The sequence below is a fragment of the Mustela erminea genome, chromosome 12 (assembly GCF_009829155.1).
Source record: "Mustela erminea isolate mMusErm1 chromosome 12, mMusErm1.Pri, whole genome shotgun sequence".
Classification (NCBI taxonomy): domain Eukaryota; kingdom Metazoa; phylum Chordata; class Mammalia; order Carnivora; family Mustelidae; genus Mustela; species Mustela erminea.
The window spans coordinates 56717755-56723754 of record NC_045625.1 but is presented as its reverse complement, the minus strand read 5'-3'; positions in this window follow the sequence as shown (position 1 = coordinate 56723754).

Genomic DNA, 6000 nt, shown 5'->3' with positions numbered 1-6000 from the left:
ACATACAGAAATGAGATTGCTGAATTATGTAGTAGTTCCTTTACATTTTTTGAGGAACCATTAACTGTTTTACATAGAAATGACATAATTTTGCATTCCAAGAATAGTAGACAGGATTCCAGTTTTTCCAAATCCCAGACAACACTACACATTTTTTAATTAATTAATTTAAATTAATTAAAATCCTAAGTGTGAAATAATATCTCATTGTGGTTCTGATTTTTATTTCCTTGATGATTAGTGGTGTTGATCATTTTTCCATATACTTTTGGACATTTGTATGTCCTGTTCAGAGAAATGTCTGTTCAAGTCCTTTGTTCATTATATTAGGTTATTGTTATTTTTGCTATTGAGTTGTAAGAGTTCCTTATATATTTTGAACAATAATGCCTGGTATTAAAGACATTTTCTTATATATAATGTCCATTTCCATCATTTGTGACAGTATTTGAGGTCTATTTTCTGTGGTATATATAATATCAGCCATTTTCTTTTGATTATCATTTGCATGGATGTCTTTTTTCCCTTCAAGTTATGTCTATAAGTATTCTTATATTTTAAGTGACTCCTTTGTAAATAGCATATTTTTGGAGCTTAGGGTTGTTCTTTCTCATGTTTTAAAATACTTTTTGGTCCTCTATGTCTTTGGATTGGTAAGTTTATCTATTTAAACTTACTGAAGTAATTATTGATAGGGAATAACATGCTCTTGTCATTTTGTTAATTGTTTTTTGCTTGCCTTACATTTTTTTGCCACTTTTTTTCTCTTTTGATGTTTGCATGTTTCATTTGATTTTTTTCCTTTTTCAGAATTTTTTTTTTTTTTTAGGGAGAGAGAGAGAGCACTCACAAGAGAGTACACAAGCAGAGGGAGGGCTGGAAGGAGAAGCAAATTCCCTGCTCATCAGGGAGCCCCAACAGGGGGCTCTATCCCAGGACCCTAGGATCACACCTTGAGCCAAAGGCAGATGCTTAACTGAGTCATCCATGTGTCCCTCCCTTTTTAATATTGTTATGCTTTGATTCTTTTTTCTTTTTCCTTTTGGGAATATTCTATAGGCATTTTCCTTGTGATTATGATGAGGCTCACCTATAACAGTTTATAGTTATAACAGTTTTTGAAGCTGAAAGTAACTTCAATAGCATCCAAAAACTCTATACATTTCTTTTTCTTCCCAATTTACTATTAGTGACACAACTCACATTGATTTATATTTTGTATCTATCAACATGTTTTTATATTTATAGCTACTTTAATGTTTTTGTATTCTTAGTGCTATACTAGAATTAACAGTGATTTATCCACCACCATTAAGATATTATGGTATTCTGTATTTGAGTATATACTTACCTTTACAGTGAGTTTTAAACTTTATATGCTTTTGTATGTTGCTTAGCAATTTTTCCACCAACTTAGAATCCCTTTAGCATTTCTGATAATGTGGGTCTAGTATTCATGAACTCTGAGCATCTGTTTGTCTGGGAATGTCTTTAAATCTTCCTCATTTTAGAAGTTCAGTTTTGCTGGGCATAATATTCTTAATTGGCATTTTTTTTCAACACTAAATATATTATTCTTCCCCAACTTCCAATGTGATAATGTTTCTGCTAAGAAATCCTCTAAGTGTCTTATGGGGTTTCTTTATTATGTGACATTTCACTTTACTTGATTCTTTCAAAAATTTCCTATTGTCATTCACCTTGGTCATTTTATTATAATGTGTCTTGGTGTGCATTTCTTTGGGTCCCCCGACTGATATCCATTAGTTTTCCTGTATCTAGATGTCAATTTTCCTCCCCAGGTTTGGGAAGTTTGGGGCATTATCTCTTTGAATACCTTACTACATCTTTCTCCACTGTTCCTGTTATGTATGATATCTCATAAGTTAAGTCTCTTTAGTTTTCTTAATTTGTTTACATTCTATTTTTCCCATTTTGCACCTTTTTCTGAATAATTTCCATTTTGCACCTTTTTCTGAATAATTTCCAATGCCTTTTCTTTGATTTGTTGGTCATGTTTTTTATTTTTTGGGTTTATTTTTGTTTTTGTTTTCTGATTGATCTAGTCTTCTGTTCAACCTCTGTAGTGAATTTTGTTTAGTTGTATTCTTTATTGTTTGTTTTTATTTTTATTAACATGCAAGATATTACTCATCAGTTTTATATAATCATATAAATATGTATAATTTCATCAGTTTTATATAATACCCAGTGTGCATTATATCACATTGTGCATTATATCAGTGCAGTCAATTTTCCTCCCCAGGTTTGACAAATTGACAAAGTGCATTATATTGCATTGTGCATTATATCACGTGCTCTCCTTAATGTCCATCACCCAGTTAGCCCCTCCCTTCACACTCTCCTTCCAGCAACCCTCTCTTTCCTATGATTAAAAGCCTCTTATGGTTTGTCTCCCTCTGGTTTTGTCTTGGTATATTTTTTTCTGTCCTCCCCTATGAGCCTCTGTTTTATTTCTTAAACTCCACATATCAGTGAGATCATACAATAATTGTCTTTCTCTGACGGACTTATTTCACTTAGCATAATATCCACTAGTTCCATCCAGGTTGTTGTAAATGGCTGGCAAGATTTCATTCCTTTGATGACTGAATAATATTCCATTGAACACACACACACCCACACCCACACACACCCACACACACACATACACTTTTTTTTTTTTTTTTGTATTTCCCTCTTAGGACCACCTTTGCTATATCCCATAAGTTTTACCCTTTTTTTTTTTTAATCCATTCATCTGTCTATGGGCTCTTTCTATAGTTGGCTATTTTGGACATTGCTGCTATAATTATTGGGGTGTAGGTAACCTTTCAGATCACTGCATTTGCGTCTTTAGGGTAAATACCCAATAGTGCAATTTCTGGGTCATAAGGTAGCTCTATTTTCAACTTTTTGAGGAATTTCCATACTCTTTTCCAGAGTGGCTTCACCAGCTTGCATTCTCACCAACAGTGTAGGAGGGTTCCCCTTCCTCAAATCCTTACCAGTATCTGTCATTTCCTGACTTGCTGATTTTAGCCATTCTAACTGGTGCAGATTGGTATCTCATTGTAGTTCTGATTTGTATTTCCTGATGCTAAGTGATGCTGAGCATTTTTTCATGTATCTCTTTGCCATTTGGACGTCTTCTTTAGAGAAGGAAGTGTCTGTTCATGTCTTCCTACTAGTTTTTTGACTGTGTTATTTGTTTTTTGAGTGTTAAGGTTGAGAAGTTTTTTAGAAATATTGAAAATCAACCCTTTATCTGTTGCCATCCTTTACAAATAAATATCTTCTCACATTCCATGGGCTGCTTCTTAGCTTTGTTGACTGTTTCCTTTGTTTTGCAGCAGCTTTTTATCTTGATATTTTGTTTCCTTTGCCTTACAAGGTCAAAGAGGTTGCTGTCTGTGTTCTCCTCTAGGATTTTGATGGTTTCCTATCCATTTAAGCTTTTCATCCATTTTGAGTCTATTTTTGTCTATGGTGTAAAGAAATGGTCCAGTTTCATTCTTCTGCATGTATTCTTCATCTTTATGTTTGTGTTGTACTTATAAAATATTTCCTGTCTCAAAACTCTCAGTGAGGGGTCACTGGGTAGCTCAGTAGGTAAGCATCTGACTCCTGATTTTGGTTCATGTCATGATCTCAGGATCATGAGATCAAGTCCTGCCTTGGGCTCTGCACTGGGTGGGGAGCCTGCTTTAGATTATTTTTCCCTTAGCCCCTCCCCCATATCTGGCACATACATGATCTCTCTCTCTCAAAAAAAAAATTCAATTTGTTCATACATTATACTCCTGTCTTCACTGAGTATCTCTCTCTCTCTTGCTCTCTGTCTCTCTCTCTCTATATATAAAATTTTTCTTCAAGTTAATCATATATCTCAATTTTATTAGTATAATTTTCTAGAGGTATATTGGATTCCTTTGTTTAGAATATATTTTCATTTTTGTTTGTTTGTTTTTATTTCCCTTATACTTTGTGTTGGTTTCTGCTTATTAGACAACACTGTCAACTGTCTTAATCTTCACGGACTAGTCTTATACAAGGGAAGATCCACAGCTATTGACAGTCAGAGATCCTGGGTTGCAATTCATATTTTTGTGCTTGTTCAAACTGCCAACTTATTCTCAGTAATCATCAAGTATATAAAGTTTACTGCATCCCATCAGAGCTCTGAGATAGTCAAAACAGAATCCAGGGCCTTAGGAAACAACATGAAAGTCAGCATTGGATGTATGGCTCACTAATTTTCCCTCCCTTAAAAAAAGCTGAGTACTGGATTTCTTTTTATTTGCTTTCTCTCTGCTGAGCTGGAGTATGGAGCTGTGGCATATGTTATTTTTCTAGGTCAGACATTAGTCCCTGCTTTCAATGGCCTCCAAAGAAATAGGGTATACCAGGACTAAGCAGAGCTAAGAATGTGGCAAGACAGAAATCAGTGCATTAGTAAGCTCCCAGCATAAACTTACTGTTGGACCTATGGTTTATTCCTTTCCTTCTCTGCCCAGGAAGAGTCTGGGAGCTGGGTTGTGCAGGTGGAGGGCTTATGGTGAAAGAGTGTCTCAACTGTTTTACCTGCTTTGGTGTGGTTGATTCTGTGCTCACCCTGCATGCAGGAGCCTCTCACTTAATTTCTGGATTTCTCACAAAAGGAACTGTTCTGAGTATTGTCATTAAATTGGTATGTCCGTGGGGAGCAAAGTTCAGGACTTTTTTTTCACAGTTTATATTATGTATATTATGTATATTTTAAATATCCAGGAAGGGCATAGATGACACACACAAATTAGAATAATTCAATAAATGCTTGGTAAAGGAGGTATTTGTAAAGATACAGGTTCATAAAAGTGCAAGGAATAGTGCTGAACCACAAGGTTAATACAAGGGAGCTTTAGCTCCCTAAAGAATAGAAGGAATGAGGGAAAGGTTGGGTTACTAGAACCTGGGAAAAGAGAAGAGTGGAGAAGGAAATAGAGTAAGGAGGCTAAATAATGTCCTTTCCCGAAAATGTATCTGTGTCTTTAGTCCTGTAACCTATGGATGTTATCTTATATGACAAAAGCAACTTTACTGATATGATTAAGCAAAGCTCTCAAAACAGAGAGATTATCCTGGATGATAATATGGGGCTTAAATGTTGCTATATGAATTACTATAAGACAGACAGAGGCAAAGAGAGATTTGACATAGGCAGAGGAGGTTAAAGTGATGCAGTTATGGAAGCAGAGATTAGAATTATGCAATGCTAAGCTAAATAATGCTGGCAATAATTTGTTAAATCAGCTACAGGAATGTAATAGAGTAAAAGGAAGAGAAAATATAGGATTAAAAAGCATGGAGTCAGAAATACAAAGGAAATATAATTGACTTTGGAATAGGAAAGATTTGATTTGATTTTCAAATCCCAAATCTGTTATTTCTGTGACTTAGTTGTTAGCAAGATAGGATAATTTTCAATGAACAATATTTCTTGCAGTTCCAATGCACCATGTATCTTGTTTTAAGGTACTTTTGGCACTATGGGAGTTATAAACTATTGTGTAGGATAATTAATAAATGGCAAAGTAGAAGAGATGGGCATAACAGTTATGGAAAGGGGAATGAAACTATGCAATATGAAGAAGAATTGAAATAACAAGGACCATATGTTACTAAGAACACTGAATGGAAGCAATAAAACCATAACAGAAACAATATGTCCAAAGTGTCTTATGACAAATAAGAGGGAATATTTTAGCAAAGTGTTCAGAGAATTCAGGAAGATGTGTCCAGAATATTATAACAGAAATAGAAAAAAGTCTTCCTGAATGCTAAAACATAACAGTTTAAAAACATTTTAAAATCCCTTAATGTCAGCAAGAATTAGTTCTTGATATCAGTATAAGACTATGGTTAAAAGTCATGTGAATGCACAGGGCAAGAGATTAGAAGTGAATTGTGTACAGATTTGGTGGCTTTACTAGTCCAATGAATGTGAGAAAGTGGCAGTAT